Raw genomic sequence first — 14,064 nt, 5'->3', positions numbered from 1 at the left:
TGCGGAGACCACTCCCGAGCCTCCTCTTCTACAAGCAGAACAGTTCCAGCCTTCTCGAGCCTTTCATCATGAGAGACACACTCTAGTCACTAATCATCTTTGTCCTCTTTGATGGACACTCTGCTATGGCCACAGCTCTCTTGGGAAGCCCAGAGCTGGATACAATACTCCAGGTATAGCCTCATCAGGCTTGAGTAATGGGAAAGGATCTCCTCCCTTCACCTGATGGCAACACTCTAATGCAGCCCCAAGATACCATCGGTCTTTGCTGCAAGGGCTCAGAGCTGGCCCATGATCACCCAGACAGCCAGAGCCTTTTCTGCCAAGCTGCTTTCCAGCTGGGCAGCCCTGAGCATATGCTGGTGCTGTCTGGGGTTTTTGCTCTTCAGATGCAGGGCTTAGCACTCCACCTTGTTGATCCTGCCAGCCCATTTCTCCAGGCTGTTAGGGTCCTTATGGATGGCAGCATGACCCTCTGGTGTCATGTCACTAGCCAGTCCACCCATCTGTATCATCAACAAATCTGCCCCATCATCCAAATCATTAATGAAGATGTTCAACAGGACTGGTTCCAGTACTCACTCCTGGGTACACCACTAGCTGCCAGACTCAGCTAGGCTTTGAACTAATGACCACCATTCTGTGGACCTGGCCATTTAACCAGTTTTTACCTCACTGTCTGCTCAGCCAGCCCACATTTCATCAGCTTCTCTATGAGGATCTTACTGGAAGCAGTGCCAAAAGCCTTATTGAAGCCAACCTAGGCAACTGTCTACTGTTTTCCTCTCATCTACCAAGCCAGTCATATCATTAAGGAAGGCTATTGAGTTGGTCAAGCATGACTTCACCATGGTGAATCCATGCTGAGTAGTCCAGATGACTTTGTCTTCACTAGTGTAGACCATTACTCCCTTGCTTTACACTCCATTCAAATAAATTTTGTAACCATTCATACATATAGATCCTCAAACTATTTCAATACCAAGTGGAAGAATTGGTATTACATAAATTGACTTCTGTAACACTCACATACCACCCCACCAAAACAAACAAGCAGCTATTTTCTCCAATTAAGCCTATGAATCTTTCTAGAAAGTTACCCAGAGCTTGACTTTAAAACTGTGAGTAATAGGAAAAATACTAATTTAAAGCTTAACCAGCCTTAACATTAATGCATTTTTTTTCTTAAGTTTTAGTTTGCAGGCTCTAGATCTTTTGCACCTTCATCTTTAAAATCCATGTATGTACCCCATTCAATGGGATCTTTTCTCCCGTTACAGAATTGTAATAAAAATAACCGTAATACTTCTCTTTATACACTGAACAAGTTCAAATGAACTTTTCCAATTCAAAAAAAGTTACAAACACACCTAGGAACCTTCTCCTAAGAGCACAAGCTAGTTACCATTAGTAAGGTTCTTGAAAAGATTAAAAAACAAGAGCTATGCACTAAGAGCAAGTCAAAACAAAAATAAGCAGAATGCACATCTAACACCAATACCTACTGCCATGCAAAAGCAATGTATAATTCAAAATGACCTGTATGTAAAATGACCTGCTTAATATTCAATAATGAATATTCAATTAGAATAATTATTCAGATCTATTACTTCTGTCTCACTGTAACCACAACCCGAGAAAAAAAGGAAAGATAATTAAATAGAAAGGCTGAAGGACAAATGGTCACTCTCACAAAAAGTTCAGCTGCCACCCTCAGATTGCTAGACTGTCCCACAGTGTCGTTATCTCTAAATCCTTATTAAGCTCTTGCTAAGATACAAATACAAATCATGTCACTGCTACATTTCCAATGCTAGCCTTAATACTAACCAGATTTCCACTGACTCTTTGCAGTTTCACATTTGTTGGCATCCTGCACTTACTGTCTATATAAGTTGAACAGAAAAAGATTTTTGTTTTTAATCTGTATAACCCTTAATGCAATTTGAGATGCTCATTCAGGCTTGCATTATGGCACTGCCCTTTTAAAAATCAAAAAAGCACACCACCTCAAAACACACCATCAAATGCAAGCTGTCTTTCTTGCTAGCTACATTGATCAAGCTGTTTAACTACTATATTTGATCACAACAACTCAAAACAACAAATAAATATTGGTTTTTAATACATACTGTAGGTAAAATAAAGTGAAAGAACTATTCATAAGCATATGACTACAGCACAAGACTATGCTGATGGTGTAATATTAAAATTGTTATCTTCTGTAATCTTCTGTAATTCAAGACTCCTGTCCAGTCACATCAGCCAAATTTCAATAAAATTAAGCTTTCAATGCAAACTAGCTGGTAAGTATGCACTTTGAAACAGTATGACAGATGACAGGGCAGGAGAACAGAACAGTTGACTATGCCTCAGAAAAAGAACTGAAGTCCTCAGCACGGGAGAGACTGGTAGGGAATTCATCTCATATTTAATAACCACAGGGAAAGTTCAAGCTTTGGCTGAAGATGCTAATTCCTTGTGGAAGTAAAGTGTCCTTCAGAAATAGAACACTTGGGAATGGGTTATTATAACAAAGCCTTGGTGAAAAATTGCAATGGAAAAAGATGTGGTTTATTTTAGATAACTGATTTTTAGATTTATGTCATTTCCTTGGCCTTACTATTTGTAGAACCCTGCCTTTCTCCTGCCTCTGGAGCTGTACCAGCATTGGAAACAGCAGCTGGCAACAGTCTCAAGCCAGGCTTCCTATGGTTCACAACAAAGCAACTACCCTGTAGTGAACCAGAAGCTGCAGTGCTGCAGGGCCACTGCAGCAACCCAAGGCAGACCACGGTCACTGGGGAATTCTGCCAGGTTCCCATACAGTCACATCAGAAAGGAGAGACAACAGATTAACCTGTCAAGTGCTCATTAAGATAGCTATGCTCTTCCTATATGGAAGTAAGGCATCCCAGAATGTGCAGGGGTATCCCCAGGGCAGTGCTCCGCTCATTCTGAGCTCACTACACTTGTAGTACTTAGTGCTTAGTGTGTTATTTGTCAATTAAACAAACACTCAGCATTTGTTAAAGAACCATGAAGAAGATTGCATTTTTGCTGTGTTCAGTGTGTTGAACTCTCTTAGGTGAGATCTTATGAAAAACAGAAAGTATTCCTTTCCCTTGAGGCAGCTAACCATACCCAGCCACGGGAAGCTGCCACAGTCTCAGGATGAGACAGTGGACAGGCAGAGACACAGGATCTCAGTGCACAGGAGATCCCTGAGAAGGCACACAACAGGTGAACAAACCACCCACAGATGTGGAAAAGACAGCAGGATCTTCTCAAGGTCTCGGCAGGGATTTGGAAAGGCTTACCACGAATCAGAAAGCCTGCAAAAACTGTCTGTTTGGAAAGCAAAGCTCTGCAAGACAGAACAGATCTAATTCTAAACCACTGATGTTAATATTTCATCATGCAGACATGAGTTCTTGCAGTGTGAAGTTTGACTTCATATTTTGAACTCTTACATATTCTAATTTTAAAGTGAAAACTTAGCATTTTGGGAGACTTACTGTAAGCATGGTACAGGACAGTTCTACCTCAAAGCATCCAAACCAAAAAATCTATTACAGCAAGTAGAAAAAGGATCTTTGCTTCTCTTTCCAAAATGTTAAAATTATTAAGAGTTTGTTTTGATGTTACAAACATGCAATTTTTTATCCAGCACCCTTGCTTTTACTACATAATCTGAAAACAACTAGCCTGAATGCCCATTTTCAACTTAGAGTAAGGAAGGCCTGAATTTCAATTTAAAGGTTTTCTGGGAAAGAATGAGTTATACAGTTTGTGGTGTGTACTGCATCTGAGTATTTTCACTGGTTATTACATATGAGTAATCTGGCTATTAGTCTCTTGAATTAAGTTTCACTGGCTAAAATTATAGTTGTCATTCTAAGCTGGAGGTCAGTTTGGATGGTATCTTTTGGCTTAAGAATCTGGTGTTGGAAAATGCAGTAACCTGAAAGTATGCTGAATTCTACCAACTAAAACTATGTAGGAGATGAGGCATAATTAATAACCCTACTGGAACTACTACTCCAAATATAAGATCTCCCCTTCTTTTAGAGTAATATGCAAGAAATAGGTGCCTGGGTTTCATTAATTTCTACTATTTGAGAGTTAAACCTGTTATAGGCAGCACTATGTTCTCTACATTTGTACTGCAGCACAAGGTGAAGCCTGACATGATTAGCAACTTAACAGGAGAATCCTTAAAATGAGTACTAAGCATTTTCTACATTGTGTCTTGGCTTGTCCTCTCAAAAATGTTCTACTTGGTGCTGAAAATATTTCTCCTTCCATTAATAAACGTTCTTCCAAAAATTTAGAAACTAAGAATTGGAGTATGATTTTAAGATGATGAACTATCAATTAAAATCTTAAGACCTCTGCTTAAGAAACACAGAAGAAGGAATTTATAATTATTGAGCAATGCAACTGAATGAAAAACGAAATGTTAAGGACGTAGTAAAATTAAAGTGCCAAGTTTCCTTGAATGATGCAGTTTCCAGAACAGTATTTTCCTGTAAGCTACTGCTAGATCTATGTTACAATCCAAGTCAGAAAGTTTTAAATGGCATAAACTGTTCTTTCACATCCTAAAAATATGACTGATACACACATTGAAACATACTTGCTTTAAAAACAGGGAGCTCTGAAACTGCAAAAAACTGCATTTACTTCTCTGTGCAGAGATTGCCACAAGAGACTGATTATAAAAAGTAGGAGATACATGAAGTAACAATTATGATTTACCAGAGCTAAAATGCCTATTTCTGAATTCTCAATATGAACAGATGCCATGTATATATATTTGGAAAGAGGAAAAACTAGCGAAGGAAGGAAGATGAAAACCTTGACTCTCAGCAGAGCTTCAGGGAAGATCCTTTATTCCAGGTCATCAAACGATCTAATTACAGTATGCCCTTTCAACTGTATCCCAATGGACTTTCAGTCATTACATTGTTCACTAAATAATCAGTTTTTAGTCTCCCCTTCCCCTCCCTTAACGATTTCTTTCTCTTTTGCCTCCCTCCAAAATATAAGCAGCAGGGTCAGAAACTCCTGGTTTATCTGGACATATATAATATACTTTACTTCCTGCACAACTCATAATCATGTGCAAGCATTAATATGTATCCTGCCACTTCCAGAACTGATTGCAATACAAAAATCTACTCTTTTAATGGCACAGTATCCCAATGTACTGGTACTGCAGCATCCAACATTCTAGCATTTAGCATTGCCCTTCATTATACTTATGCTGCTGTCCAATACCTCTATTTCAGCTTCTAATGCACTTGAAGTCCTGCTTCATTATATTAATGTCTGAATTAAGCAAGTGTTAATTACTCAGTATTCCTGAAGAGCAAAGTGAATAATTGTCAACATTATAAAAATAAACTCACTTTTTGCCACCCTTCTTTCCTATCTTGCTTAACAGTATATGACTCATGAACCACCTATACAGCTCCTATAGGTACCTCACCTACTTAATAAAGGAAGTATGAAGAATTGTTGCAGTAAATCATAGCCAATGAAAACAGTGAGGAGAATACAGATTACCAAGCTGATGCAAACAATCAAAGGGAAGAAGAGTTACAAAGCACAGAGTTCTTCCCTCAAGTGTACACACAAGGTGATAAATCTCCATCAGAGAAGCCTCAAAAAAATGTTTTAATCTGAACCTTTTGCTGAGCAATTGACTGTGGGAAGTACTGCTCTGCCCTGCAGTGTTTATTAGTCACACACCCGGGCACAACATCACTCTCTTGCTTGCCTTCATCATGTACAGCATATCCTCTGCTCAAAACAGTTAATAAAACTTTCTGAATGCTTGAATTTACTAGGAAAGCATGAAAAGGCACTCAAAATTCTAGACAATAGTTGTCATTTTCTTTGATAGATTTCCACATATGCTGGAATAAGACCAATTTCTTGTCAATGCCAAAACCAATTCAATTAGGACTGGTACTAAGCAAGTAAGTCCCAAATGCTCATCATCTGGCCTTTTGTTTGTTTTACTGATAAAATTTATCAAATTATGCTTTTCTAAAGCTCTTAAATGTACTTCAACCATGAATATTTTTCTCCATACAATGTCATCAAGGAAGACAACGTATGATAATATCTTGGGAACAAAGACAGACTACAATAATGCTTTTCACTGAAATTTCAATGCTGAGTTTTAGAAAAGCCTCTTCCCCTCTTCTTGTGTACCTGAAAGATCACTAACCCCACTGTTGCAAATATTTATTAAAATTTGCTGTCCCTGTAAAAAAGGCTAAAGTTTTTCTCAGCCTCTAGTGTAGACCTGTTCACATATTCAGTATACAATAACCAACAGTCTAAGCAAACCCAACCTTTCCCAGGCACTTCCTGAGTAATTTATATAAGCTCAAAATAAAGTGTATGTGGACTTGGGCTACTCAGAGACAATTGCTCAGACACACTTGGATGGCATCAAGAAAACCAAAGCTGTATTTGAAACTGGTAGTGGGGGTAAAAACCACAGGGACTTCTGAAGGCTACAATGACAGCAAAAAAGAAGATGAAGGAAAGAAGAGCAGCAACCCAGTGAATAACACAATAGACTACCAGCCTCAAAGCAGGGTGGCTACAGCCCTGAGGGCAGCAGGTGACCCCTTACTGGCAATGCTGCTCTAACAGCTGGCTCCAAGTGCCTGACTGGAGCTACAAAGAAAGCAGCACACAACTCTTCAGAGAGATGCCCAGTGGGAGAGTGGGCGCAACAGAGTCACAAATTGCAGCAAGTGGCACTCCAGTTCAACATATGGAAAACATGCTTCACAGAAGTGTGGTCAAACCAAATCTGTCTGCCTGGAAAGCAGCCTGCAAACATAACACTTTCAAAATGTTACTTCAGCTACATTTATTTCTTAGCACTAAACAATCTTCTGTTATGTGTGAGATTTTTCTTGAACAAACATAATTTCAGCCTAATGTAGTAGGTTACAGTGGGCATTTCTTGTTTATTAGGAAGTTGGCTGCATGTGTCATCACCTAAGACTTCAGGGTTGGTTTTTGTTGTGGTGGTTTTTCTTTGTGTTTTTTTTTTTAATCACTTCGCAGTACTTCTCATTCCATATTTGTCTTCAACTATTTCCTACTGCTTTCTGCAAAACTTCAAATTTTTCCTAACTAATCAGTTGTCTTTTCTCCCCTACTCTAAGTAGGATATACATATGAAACAATTTCTGGCCTTAGAGGATTTTTTTTAAGGTCCATGCAAAATTTATAACAACCGCCATTAGCTATAATAATCTAAAGGCCATCAATAATTAGTCAGATTGCTAATGGTTCCCTGTGCACGCAAGGGAGTACCAATAACTATGGCACTTCCACATCACATCATACACTATTTTGTAGTTAATATCTTTTGATCATCTCCATATGGGAAATCTCACACATAAGTAGAAGTTATTCACTATATCCATATAATTCATTTGAGGAGGAAAATCAGCTGTTGCCAGAGTGGGGAAATGCCACTTTTCCAAATTGTTAGGGAAAAGGTGGAATGGGAAATAAAAACTGCACAGAAACCTGCAAGAATATTACCACTACAATTTTCTGAAACACTCAGAGTAGGAAGAGGGAAGAAAGTGATTAAGTGGACTTCTCATGTTTTCTAAGAAAAGTGAGAAAATAAAAAAAGACCTGCCTTGCATTGAATCTGTTTGCTTCTTCTTGCAGCTGACTATGAAGCCCTTTGCTCCCAATCAGAAGCAGTAAGATGGCATGGGTACCAACTAGATATACCAAAGCAGAAATCAATGCTGCTTACAGCTAGAACCACTAATGGGTATTCTCCCGTAGCATCAGTGAAAGAGACAATCTGCTCGTGAAAGGGTCACTGTGTAACTTTCAGCAAACTAAGGGCCAAAGACATATGTGCCAGCCTTTAACACAGCCTTTATTTGGCATGTGTAGCCAAAGTAGTTCTTTCTCCTTCAAGACATCTGAAAGTGGATACCAGTTAAATACGTATGACTTTTAATAGCTCCAAGAAAATGCCAGTAAGTTCTCAATACTAATTCACTATTTTCTTTTCAGCTCCAATAACCCCACTAGAATGTAACTGTCTACTAAAATCAACTGTGGGATAATTCCACTTATCTTCAGAGCCCAGTAAGCCTGGCCCTTTAGCCTCAACTGCCTTGGTTATTACAGACACTTAAATACATGAGAAAACTCTATTTTTCATTCAGCTCACGAAGATACATAGCAGTGTCTCAGCTTCCCTCTTGAAGCAGAAAGAATAGCTCTATTTCAAAGGGCTTAGGAGGAACCCTGCCACACTTACAGAAAACCTCATGTATTCTGTTTTCCTATACTTGCTGAGCTACCAGACTACATACATATAGAGCTTAAGTTAAGAAAGTCAGATCAAACATTAATATGGTTTTAAGGCACTAATATGCTTTCAAGGCATGAAGGGTGGAAATCTATGACAGCATGGTAATGTTGCCAAAAATAACTCTTGCAAAGTTGATGACAATAAAACCTAGGGAAGTATTAAACTATGAATCATCAACTGATTTTTAAGTAAAACTCTTTGAAGGCAATGCTGCCACGTAATTGAAGGTCAAGTAAAAGTTTGACATTTGCAAAGACTACAAGATTAGTTTATATTTACATATTTAACAAAAAGCCCAGTAACAAACCAAGTATATCTCATCCTCCAATGTTTCTCATTCTTGTAAAGTACTGCTGAAAGATGCAAGGAACAGCAATTTTAATTCATAACAATGCTTTATTCTATCCTGTAGAAAGGAACCATTTATCCTTGCATACTCAAGACCCTAAGGCAAACTTATATGATACTCATTTGTAACCCATCTGTCCTCCTGCTTTGCCCATAGCTTGTTTTTTATCACCATGTAGATTCCAGCAAATAATGTAAAAAAAACTACTTGGCTGAGCAAATGTCTTTGTCAGCATAACTACCCTACCAACTCTTCTCAAGGCCTTCTGGAGACTTATGTTCTGGAAACACAAATTTACCCCAAACTCATTGCCCACTCAGAAGGATGGCAACTATTACTCAATGAATGAGCATTCCACAACTTGTTTTTGTGATTACACCTGCAAAAACACTGCAAAATTTACCTGTAAAGCACTGTAACCTTCCCATTTTAATGTGACCAGTTTTTTACCATGTGCTATCAATGCCTTATGAAACTTATCAGGTAGCCAAGGGCAATCAAGACAATTCTTGAAACCTCTCCAGTAATTTTTAGTGCCAGCTCTGGCACAGTAATCATGCTCATGCACTTTTCACTGAAAATCAACACCAAAAAAACTGCAATGTTGATGCTGTACATAAAACTAGTAATTTTCATCCCACAGCATCAAGAAGTTGAGAACAATTTTCAACACAATCCTCTTCAATGCACTGGGATGTCATCTGCTTTTCAAGGCTACACTAATGGCAACACATACTGATTTTAACTGGCACCACCCATTTTGCTCAGTACAGATGGACAAGACAGGTAGCTGTCATTTTTTCACCCTTCTCTTCTTCTGGTTACAAATACATGTGCTATTTTATTGGGATTTACTGATACCAATATCTAAACACCAAGTAGTCCATCCTCAAGCCTATTTTACCATCACCAAGAAATATTAAAGATTTTAAGAGTAGTAGAATGAAACACATCATTCCAAACACATCATTTCCAAACACATATCAGAGGCAATTCAATTAACGAACATACATTTGCCTACAACATTAAAATGCTGTACAGATAAACAGCAGACATAGCTTTAAAATGCCTATATTCCTTTTGCATGGAAACCATGCTCTTCACCTGCAGCAAAAATTAATACACTTCCTAACTTCATATTTGAGCACTTTTAATCCAGAAATACAGTGGAAATAACTGGTACTCTGAAGCCTTTCATATTGAGACTGTGCACCCTCAAAGCTTGAAACAACTATTCTTAGCTACTCTGACATTCTGAGCATTTACGATCTGTCACTAGGTAATATAGAACATTTTCTGGGAAGCCTCAGGAATGGGCCTTTTTCATCCAGCATCAAACTTTGTTTTCCAGAACAATTGCCATAAACTGAGAGGACTTTTATGGGAGGGGGATAATTGTTACTTACCAGTTATCCTCTTTATTGCAGTCTTCCTCTTCCTCCAGCCTACAACAGAGTCCTTATACTAAGAGTTACGGCTCCCACCTACCAGGAAGCAAAAGAATTGTCAATCAAGGTCATCAGGGAAGTACCAGCCTGTGCACTGCTATCTCAGACACACCTCCATATCATGGATACCTAAACTGCATGTGAAAATCCAGAAAAACCTCCTCACCAACCCATAATGAAGAAGAGAAATGGAAAGTAACTGCTTGATGCAATAGGAGGCTAGAGAGAAGCATTGGCTTGTTGATATCTCTTCCTCCCCTGCCACATATTTCTTACATAGGAAACTCTGCTGAAGAAACCAGAGAGAAAAGAAAGACTGCTATAATGCACACTTGAGGCATGCATCCAAACCTGTGCAATCGAAACACTAGGGGAACAGTTAATGGAGTGTAGCAAGTTACACAGGAATAGAACTTATTGCTATTACAGACACTGGTTTTGCTATGGCAAGAACATGTGCTATTAGGCAACAAAACTTCAACTGTCTGCATTATTCAGCTGCATTGGCAGCAGTAGCCCTTTGAAGACAAAGGATATGAAAGGACTTATGCTTCTCTACTTATGCAATCTCCAGAGGATGATCACACAAAGATTATCTTCTATATATTCCCTATACATCACTCCTATATTAAACTATTCTGTCTGTACATGCGTATCAGTAAGTTCTTTGATTGCGTTGTATGCACACAGCTTTCTAAAAAGGGCCTGGACAAGCATGTTATACTTACCCATTCCTTTTGTTGGAATTTAGGAAGGTATCTACAAAATTGATCCAATCTTTGTACAGAGGGGGAAAAATTATCAATTCTCTTTGAAGAGGAGGAATATAAAATGTATTGACTAGTGCAAAACACTGTTTTTAGGAACTGTGTGAGCTAATTTAAGACAATTTACCTGTCTAAAATGAGGACACATGACAAAGCTGTCATAAAATTTCATGCCTCTAACATGCTTTTTACAACTATTACAACTGTTTTATCAAAAAAGGTGGCTTTTATTTTAAAGTAAAAATGACAGGCATCTCATACTGGCATTATCACATTTGAAACTCAATCTTTGTGGAACTTAGAGGTATAAAAAGCTTCACTACAGACAAGAGGTTGATGTGATGATACATAAGATGATGAGAGAAAACAAGAATGAGATCATCTTTCTATTTGAGGTTCATCTTCCCTAGATGTTAACTTTCTTTACAAGAAAGTTTCTCTACATAAAGTTTTTGAAATTCCATCTTTTAGGAGCTGAGAATCAAAAATAACTCACTGATTATTCCACAAATGATATAAAGTTTTCAAGGACAGTCACATTTTATTATCTTTTACAGAAAACACTAACTCAAAAGCCTCAAAAAATAGCTTTTTATTTTTTAACTCTGTTCATCATATTACATGCAGTTGCAAGCATCCAGGAACTACAGCTACCTAGGAAGGAGGAGTGAAATGAGAAACAATAGTAAATGAGAAAAACTGTCATTATCTGATAAAATAAATTAAATCACAGAACACATCCTGTGTAGGAAATAAAGACAATACATCAATGAAGTTACAACTGTTAGAATTATTGACCTGAGATACCTGTCAAGCTCACTTCACTCAAGGTAAGCATGGCTCAAACAACACCCTAACACCATGGAGTTGAAGGAAAGAGTTGAAGGAATCTCTTCTTTACAGACTGTCAAGGAGTATTCCTGGAGAGATACTCACAGGGATAGCTCAAAATGTTAGCTGGAAAAGCAGGCCCATAGCAACTTCATGTGGTTCAACAAGAGCAAGTGCAAGGTGCTGCACCTGGGTTGGGGCACCCCTGGTGTCAGCGCAGGCTGGGGATGAACAGATGGAGAGCAGCCCTGCCCAGAAATGGGGTGCTGGTGGGTGAGAGGCTGGACATGACTGAGCCATGGCCACTCCCAGCCCAGAGAGCCAAACGTGTCCTGGGCTGCATCCAAAGCAGCGTGGGCAGCAGGGAGGGAGGGGATTCTGCCCCTCTGCTCTGGTGAGACCCTGCCTGGAACCCTGCATCCAGCTCTGGGGTGCCAGCACAGGAAGGACTTGGACCTATTGGATTGAGTCCAGAGGAGGGACACAAAAGGGAAGGAACACCTCTACTATAAGGAAAGACTGTGAGAATTTGGTTTGTTCAGTCTGGAAAAGAGAGGGCTTTAGGGTGACCTAAGTGCAGCCTACTTGAAGGGTGGCTACAGGAAACATGGAGAGGGACAAATTAGAAAGGAATGTAGTGAAAGGACAAGAGGGAATTGCTTTAAATTGAGAGTAGGTTTAGATTGGATATAAGAAACTCTTTACAGTGAGAGTGGTGAGGCTTTTTAACAGGTTGCCCAGGGAAGCAGTGGATGTACCATCCCTGGAAGTGTTCAGTGCCAGGTTGGATGGTGGAAGGTGTTCCTGCTCAGAGAAGGGGGTTGGAATTGGATGATCTTTAAGGTCCTTTCCAACCCAAACCATTTGGTGAATCTCCAATTCTATGAAAAGATCATAGTTTCATTTCTCCAGAAAAAGAGAGATGGATGTTTACATTTGGGCCTCTGTATTTTTCGGATAGTGCTTAAAAAAACCACTCAATCAGAATAATGGTAAAACATAGGAAAGTTAGGAGTTATATTAAATGGGGAACAAAATAAGCATTAAGCTTGTGTAAGATCAGAAGGAACATAGAAATGTACCCAACCTTCCTGCCATGCCAACACACACATGCACACAACTCCTATGAAAATGAAGAACCTTTGCACATGGAATTAGCTAGGATAACTGAAGAGCAGCTAAAGATTCCCAGTTTGAAGTCAAAAGCTGAGTACCTCCAAAACTTTAAAGCTTAATAAAATGTCTCTTTAAGCATGAAGACCAGCTGGTTTAAAAACAAACAAACAAAAAAACCCCATACTCCAGGGCACTGAAGATTTAACCCACACTATGCGATCAAAAATCTTGACCCAGTACGTACTCTACAAAGAAGTGCTCAAAACACCTTCAAACACCTAACCAATGCTTCTAACATTGCTTTAAGCACTACTCACACACTGCCCATCAATATAAAAATTAATTACAATAACAGAAGGAGCATTTCTTCACACAGATCCACTGACCTAGAAAAAACAGCTTTTAAGTGGGCAATAGTGCAGTTCTTTACCCTGACAGACTGTACCTTGCCACTATTCAGTATCTATCTCATCAAATGCTCTCTGAACACATTTGTAAACCACCAGGCCGCTAAAAGCCCTCCAACAGGTATTTAACACTACAATGACTTTCTAGGATGGCAGTATCACTTCTGTTAGATGTCATGTTTCTGTCAAAATCAAAAGCAAAGAGTCCTTAAATCCCAAATCCACAGCTGACCTTTCTGCCCCAGAGAATACTCTTCCCTTTGCTCAGTTGTATCTTCTGTACTTTTCCCTGTCAGTGATTCATCATCCAGTGAGACAATTTTGCTTACGAGTGACACTCTTCCACTAGCAGTGACAGGCGCTCTTCTCAACTGCTCTCAAGCAGCTCAAGCATCTTGCAGCCTTCTCAAGATTGTCTTATCCTCACCTAGCTACAGAGCTAGGTTTTTATTTAGTTACTGCCTTCTTCACCTGCTCCCTTTTCCTCTTCTCAAAACTGCACATGACTTACACACACTCAGTTATCTTCTTCAGTTACATTATTAACTCTTTTATTACTTCCATTCCTAGACCTTCCTGTGCACCACACCAGCTACCACCACACCTCAGCCTTTCTTCTTTGATACTCACACAGACCTTAAGTAGTCAACTTTATAATCTATTTAGTTTCTCCCTACTGTTTTTATATCTGAATCATCCCATTTTTGGTTGCACCGCCGTCTGTCTTTAGTCAAAGTTCCCATCAACAGGCATCATTGCACTT

The 14,064-nt window shown here is 39.1% G+C and overlaps 1 protein-coding gene across 1 annotated transcript in view; it reads right to left on the bottom strand.

The window, feature by feature from the left end:
• Positions 1–14,064, bottom strand: part of CRIM1 (cysteine rich transmembrane BMP regulator 1) — a gene marked incomplete at its 5' end in the record, with an annotated part of 172,692 nt that overhangs the window by 123,900 nt on the left and 34,728 nt on the right. The gene's annotated exons all lie outside the window — the stretch shown is intronic.

This window comes from Geospiza fortis, unplaced genomic scaffold, assembly GCF_000277835.1.
Source record: "Geospiza fortis unplaced genomic scaffold, GeoFor_1.0 scaffold41, whole genome shotgun sequence".
Classification (NCBI taxonomy): Eukaryota; Metazoa; Chordata; class Aves; order Passeriformes; family Thraupidae; genus Geospiza; species Geospiza fortis.
The sequence above is the reverse complement of the archived record's forward strand: the minus strand, read 5'-3'. Positions and strand labels throughout refer to the sequence as shown.